This window comes from Ustilaginoidea virens, chromosome 6, assembly GCF_000687475.1.
Source record: "Ustilaginoidea virens chromosome 6, complete sequence".
Lineage (NCBI taxonomy): Eukaryota > Fungi > Ascomycota > Sordariomycetes > Hypocreales > Clavicipitaceae > Ustilaginoidea > Ustilaginoidea virens.
In genome coordinates, this window is record NC_057321.1 from 645,630 (window position 1) to 653,304 (window position 7,675).

The following is a 7,675-nucleotide window of genomic DNA, read 5'->3' on the forward strand; positions in this document are numbered from 1 at the left end:
TAATATAAAAGGTGCCGTAAGTGCCGTACCAAAAGTGCTATAAGTGGAAGAGTATAACAGGTGCCGTATGGTGCAGTGGGTGTCGTGCACTAGGTGCAAAGGTGTTATACAGTGGTATAGTGTGATAGATATCACACTATAAAGTCCGTAGGTGCCGTAGGTTACACCAAAAATAACGTAAGGTTACGCTAAAAGTGCCGTAAGGTTACGCCGTAAGTTGCCGTAGGGGTACGCCGTTAATTGCCGCAGGGTAATGCCGTAGGTAACAAAAGGTAAGCCAAAGGTGATAAGGGTAAGCCAAGGATACCAAAGGATAGCTATATTAGTAGTACTAATAAGCAAGAGAGACCAAGGGGTAAACACAAAAGAGGTAGGGTAAAAACAAAAAAGTAAAAACCCGGGCTCATAACCTATTGCAATTCTCAAGGTCACTATAAAAGCAAAGCCTTACTAGCTAGCTAGATGGCACAAGACTGTCTGCGACCTGTGAACTAATCTTAGTATAATACTAGATTTTTCACCAAGTCCTAAGACTATACAAGTGCTATAAAGCAAGGCAAGTGTAAAGGCAAGGCAAATATAAGATAACCAGAAAACGCAGGGAAGGTAAGAAGTTAAGAGGCATATAGTGCATTAACAGACTCGATTGTGCTACCGTTCTACTATCTAGAAAGAAGGGGAAAAGCTATCCTATATATACACGAAGGAGGGGTGGGCCCAGGCATCCAAGGTAGCCAGTAAGAAAGCTCCCCGTAATGCTCGCTATGCCACGTATATAATACGTCAGCAGCCCCACTATATCCAGCCTTTCCAACCACCCTAACCACCGCACTAGTAACTAGTCACCACACTAGTAACTAGCCACCACGCTAGTGACTACCCACCACACTAGTGGACTAGCCACCACACTAGTAGGCCGCCACCACACTAGTAGGCCCACCACGCTAATTTAGCAATGCCACACCTTTTTAGCAAGGCCTACCTTACTTGATATACAGTAAATAATCCACTGAAAATCCTTAAGGTAAAAGGCAAAGGCCTAAGGTAATACTACCATAAGTCCAAGAGGCGGTATAAGGACTAGAAGGTCAGTAAGCCAGTAGGGCATTAGGCCAGCAGCCTAGTAGGCTACTATAGGATTTTAACAAGCACAATCGAGTCTGTTAATGCACTATATGCCTCTTAACTTCCACCTTCCCTGCGTTTCTGGTTATCTTATATTTGCCTTGCCTTTACACTTGCCCTGCTTTATAGCACTTGTATAGTCTTAGGACTTAGTGAAAAATCTAGTATTTATACTAAGATTAGTTCACAGGTCGCAGACAGTCTTGTGCCATCTAGCTAGCTAGTAAGGCTCTGCTTTTATAGTGACCTTGAGAATTGCAATAGTGCTGCCCTTCAACTATCTAGAAAGAAGGGGGAAAGCTATCCTATATATACACGAAGGAGGGGTGGGCCCAGGCATTCAGGGTAGCTAGTAAGATAGCTCCCCGTAATGCTCACTATACCACGTATATAATACGTCAGCAGCCCCACTATATCCGGCCTTTCCAACCACCCTAACCACCGCACTAGTAATTAGTCACCGTACTAGTAACTAGCCACCACGCTAGTGACTAACCACCACACTAGTGGACTAGCCACCACGCTAGTAGGCCACCACGCTAATTTAGCAATGCCACACCACGCTAGTAGGCCGCCACCACGCTAATAGGCAACCACGCTAATTTAGCAATGCCACACCTTTTCAACAAGGCCTACCTTACTTGATATACAGTAAATAATCCACTGAAAATCCTTAAGGTAAAAGGCAAAGGCCTGGGTTGGTAAGAATACCGTAAGTCTAAGAGACGGTATAAGGGCCAGAAGGTTAGTAGACCAATAGGGCATTAGGCCAGCAGCCTAGTAGGCTACTATAGGATTTTAACAACAGTAAAGCCTCAGACCCAAGCTGCTATCCATCGGGGGGCGCCACTTTAGAGGAGGAGGTGCGTAAGTCTAGTATAGTTAACAGTATCAAATGCCGCAGAGATATCTAGTTATAATAGCAATGCTATTCCTTTATGCTGCCAGGTGGCCTTAACTGCTTCTACTAGGGTATATAGCGCTGTATCTATTGATCTATTTACTCTATTGCCTATTTGCATATCCGGTAGTAATTTCTATTCTTCCGCGATTATTATTAGTCTCTTTACCACTATAGCTTTAAGGACTTTACCGAAGAGGTTTAAAAGGGATTATTGCAATTCTCAAGGTCACTATAAAAGCAGAGCCTTACTAGCTAGCTAGATGGCACAAGACTGTCTGCGACCTGTGAACTAATCTTAGTATAAATACTAGATTTTTCACTAAGTCCTAAGACTATACAAGTGCTATAAAGCAGGGCAAGTGTAAAGGCAAGGCAAATATAAGATAACCAAAAACGCAGGGAAGGTGGAAGTTAAGAGGCATGTAGTGCATTAACAGGTTCGATTGTGCTGCCCTTCTACTATCTAGAAAGAAGGGGAAAAGCTATCCTATATATACACGAAGGAGGGGTGGGCCCAGGCATCCAAGGTAGCCAGTAAGAAAGCTCCCCGTAATGCTTGCTATGCCACGTATATAATACGTCAGCAGCCCAACTATATCCAGCCTTTCCAACCACCCTAACCACCGCACTAGTAATTAGCCACCACGCTAGTGACTAACCACCACGCTAGTGACTACCCACCACACTAGTGGACTAGCCACCACACTAGTAGGCCCACCACGCTAATTTAGCAATGCCACACCTTTTTTAATAAGGCCTACCTTACTTGATATACAGTAAATAATCCACTGAAAATCCTAAGGTAAAAGGCAAAGGCCTAAGGTTGGTAAGACTACCGTAAGTCCAAGAGGCGGTATAATGGTCAGAAGGTTAGTAGGCCAGTAGGGCATTAGGCCAGCAGCCTAGTAGGCTACTATAGGATTTTAACACCCCCTCTGATTAGCTACTGTAGTATCAAGCTAATCGTGTAAAGGATAGGGAAAGAAAATGCAATAAAGGTCCTAAGGAAAAACATAGGAAAAACCTTAGTAAGTTAGTATAAGTTAGCAGGCCCTAAGACCTAGTAACTCGCGGAACCTAGTAAATTTAGGGCCCGCTAGTGGCTTTGTAAGACCGTCAGCAGGCATACTATTAGTAGGTAAGTAGGTAATTTTAACCAAGCCGAGCTGTGCTTGCTCCCTAATATACCGGAATTTTAATAGTGTATGCTTAGTGCGAGCATGCTGGTTAGGGTCATTAGAATTCGAAATAGAGCCCTGATTATCGCAGTATAACGGTATAGGGCGTAAAATATCGATTTCCAGCTCCTTACAAAGGTTAGAAAGCCACTGTACCTCACGGATAGTCTCAAGTAATGCATCAGATTCAGCTTCTAAAGTAGATAATACTACTAAAGAGGCTCGCTTGGAACGCCAGCTAATAGGACCACTATTAATAGTAGTCAAGAAGCCTCCAGTAGATTTAGAGGTTTCTTTACAGCCAGCAAAGTCGCTATCAGAGTAAGCGGCTATAATAGGCTGTTGGTTGCTTTTAGTAAAGCAAATAGCTAGATTCTCAGTGCCTTTAAGGTAACTAAAGCTGCCTTTTGCAGCATTTAGATGCACATTAGTTGCTTTCGACATAAACCGAGAAAGGTATTGGGTAGGAAATGCTAGGTCGGGCCTAGTCATCATCATAAGCCACATTATAGTGCCAGTAAGGCTCTGATAAAGGCTCTGATCAGTAGGGCTAAGGTCTTTTCCACTAAATTCATTTAGAATCCCTGGTTGAAGTGGAATAAGCTGAGGTTTAGTATCCTGTAAGCCGAATTTAGCTAGAACCTCTGCTATAAATTGGGCTTGGTGTAGCCACAATAGACCTTCCTTCCTATTTCGTATAATCTGTACACCTAGGAAGAAGGAAGCCGGACCGCGGTCTTCTATAGCATAGACCTTATGAAATTTCCTTTTTAGCTGGTTAATATAAGTTATATTTGGACCAACTAATAGGCAATCGTCAACATAAGTAACGATAAAGGTGCTGGTTTGCTTATTATAAAAGACGGCAGCATCAGAGGCTAAAGGTAAGAAGCCTTCACTAGAAATCAGGTCTTTTAGCCGGTGTTGCCATTCGCGGGGTGCTTGTTTTAGTCCGTATAGGGCCTTCTTTAATAAAATAGCTTGCTTTATAGAAGGGTCAAAGCCAGCTTCTTTAAGCAAAGTTAGTAGCCGTTGGCGCTGTATATTAGACCAAAGCTTGCTATCAGTTAGTAAACTTTCCGTAAATTCAAGGAATCCATCAGGAATATCCATATAAATAGTCTCAGAAAGTTCGCTATTTAGAAAAGCGCCTATAAAGTCAATTTGCTCTATTTCCCAGTTATTACTAGCAGCCAAAGCCAGTATAACTCTCCAGGTAGGTGGGATAGAGGTAGAAGCATAGGTATGCTGAAAGTCCTTTCCTTCGACTTGCATAAAACCCTTGACAACTAATCTAGCCTTATATTTTATAGGCTGATTATTAGCATCCTTTTTAACCCGAAAAACAGGCCTATTGCGTATAATTTTCCTATCAATAGGAACGCTAGACTTAGGAATAAATTGGAAGACTTTAGTATCCAATAACTGCTCAAATTCCTTAAATAAGGCCTTTATCCAAAGGTCTTTTTCAGGGCTTTGTAGCACATCCTTCCAGCTATTTGGCGTGCCGTCAGCATTTTTAGCAAGCTTACGCTTCGCTTTATAGCAGGAATCCCATATCAGGTGGTATAAATCCTGATCAGGGAATAAGTCGGTAGGGCTAGTAGGGTTAGTAGGGCCCGCAGGTATAGCAGGGCCAGCAGGGCCAGTAGGGCCAGCAAGGTCGGCAGGAGTAAGGCTGGTAAGGATATCTATAAGGTCATCCTTTGCAGTAGCCGGGGACTGAATTGTAGGGGTGGTATTAATAATACCAGGGACGCTTTTAAGGTCATCCAGTATAATATTATTATTAGTAATGTTAGTAGGGTTAGTAGAGTTAGTAGGGTCAGGAATGCTTTCTAGGTCATCCAGTAAAATAGCAGGTTCTCTGCTAGATACCCCCTCTGAACCTATATTTTGCCCTCTATGAAAGTCTCCTTCTAGACCACTAGAAATAGGGCCTATACCTTCATTTTGGTGAATAAAGGTAATAAAGGTTGTTTTGGTAACAACCTTCTTCTTTAGAAGGTAGACCAAGTAGGTATTATTACCTAGAGTGGCAAGGAGCCTACCAGGCTCGGTACGGGGCGCTAATTTGCGGCTCTTTACACGCTTTTCGTGTGGTATAAGCACTTCAATAGCTGCTCCAATAGCCCTAAGGTTAATAAGATCAGGGTAGTGCTCCGGTGTTATCTGGTCATAATCCTTTAATAGCTCCTGATAGGGGCTAGAAGGTCTGTTAGTAACTGCTGTTATATTTACTAGCATAACAACGCCAGTAATTACAGCGGACCAGAGGTTAGATGGTAGCCTTGACCAGGCCATAGTAGCACGTAGTCTATCAGCTATAACCCTAATGGACCGCTCAGCTAGGCCGTTTTGTTCGTGAATATAGGGGCAAGATGTATTAAAAGTTATGCCCTGTTCGACAAGCCAATCACTAAGCATTTTGTTGATTTCATTTCCACCATCATAGTGGAATTCAACAGGCGTTTTACCATATCTGACCTGTAGGCTCTGTATAAAGCTCTGTAATGCTTTAAAAACAACAGTGCCTTCCCTATTAGGCAGTAAGTAAAGCCAACGGAATCGGGATTTTCTGTCCACTAATATAAGGGCAACAGGTCGTTTGTTGTATGGCATAGGTGATATAGCAAAAGTATCACCTTCTATAATATCCAGGCATTTAGCTGGATTAGGTATCGCATCCTTAGAAGGTTTTCTAACCTTCTTAGCTTGGATACAGGCTAGGCAGCGAAAATCAGCATCTTTAACCTTATTAAGGTTAGGAAGACCAGGGGTATTAGCACAGGTCTTTTTAAGTAGCTGAATACCTATATGCCCTAGCCGTACATGCCAAATGCCGGCTAATTGTAATAGCTTCTGATATTCATCAGCTGCTATAGGGGCAGGAGTAGGGCTAGTAGCCACTACGGGATTTTCGCTAGTCGTAATAGCAGGCTCTTCGCTAGTCGTAATAGCGGGAGAGTTGGTAGTAGGGCTAGTAGCCTCTACAGGTTCCTTACTAGTCGCAGTAGTAGGAACGGGGGTAATAGTGGTTTCCTCAGGATCACTATAATCAGCAGGGTTAGTAGGGCTAGGGACCTCTACTACTATACTATTAGTATAGTGGCTGCAAGGTTGATGCAGTAGTGGTGTGTCTATTCCTTTCTGTGGAAGGAAAAAGCCGTATTTTTCGAAGTTAAAAATGCCGATGCATTTACGGCTTGCTGACCAAAGCTGATTTTTAATTAGTACCCCTTTAGCGGCATAGTGCTTTACACCGCTAATAATGTTAATATCCAAGGTAGGAATATATAGGGCATTTTTGAGCTCTATAATACCCCATTTCGTAGGATTAACGCCCTGTAGCACAGTAAATCGTGCTGTGCCCCAACCAGTAGGGGAAATAGGGCCGCCACCAGTAGTAATTACAGGCTTATCATTCTTCTCAAAATGGTGAAAAGTAGTGAAATGCTTCTTATCATTAACAATATGACAAGTGGAGCCTGTATCGTAAAGGAGGGCATCCTTCGGGGTCCTGCCGCCTGATTTAGCACTATAGCTTATAGCTAAGGGCTGGTTATCAGTGGATATAGTGGAAGAAGAATAAGATATATTAGTATCCTGGGTATTATAGTTGCCTATAATAAAGGCCTCAACATCTTGCTGTTTGCTGCTATTGTTAGAGTCTTGTTTCTTCTTCTGTTGCTGCTTCTTTTTCCTATTATTAGTAGAATTATTCTTGCTATTATTAGTAGAAGCGGCATTAGTAGACCCTTTCTTAGGGTCCTTGGAAGCCTTAAGCTGCTTAGGGTTATTAGCAGCTACCTTAGAAGACCCTTTAGAACGCTGTTCTTCTAGTAGGTCAACCATAAAATACTGGAGGTTAAATTTGCTGCTGTTAATAACACCTTGGGCGCTATAAGCCCTAATCATAGAGCGTTGGCGTTCCGTCCAGCGGGTAAATACCCCCTCTACAGCCCAAAGATACTGGTTAACTTGGTCGAAAGAGTCGATTTTAGAACCTAGAATTCTAAGGCGAGAAATATAGCTGTTAAATTCGCTGTTAAAAGCCTCTAAAGTGCCTTTATAACCGGTAAGTGTAAGGGTGTGAAAGGTAGGGTATAAGTGTGCCCGCTGTACTTCTGGTGAGTGGCAGTACTGGGCCACTAGCAGAAGGTAAGCTTCCTCTGGGTCATTACACCAGTCTATAGCCTCTGCAGCTTCTTCACCACAGCTATTCTTTAGCATTAGTAGTAGAAGTGCCTGCTCAGACTCATCAAAATGCCTTGCTATAGAGGGGTCGTTAACAAAGTTAGCTATTTTAAAGGCCCTGAGTTGTATTGTAAGGGCCTGCTTCCACTGGTCGAAATTATAGGGGCTTTTTAGCTTCTGAGACTCTTTAAAGCGGTTGGCAGTCTTAGCTAATTCCTTAATAGCCCCATCACTAATTTGGTTGGTGATAGTTGTTGGTGGCGTTGTATAA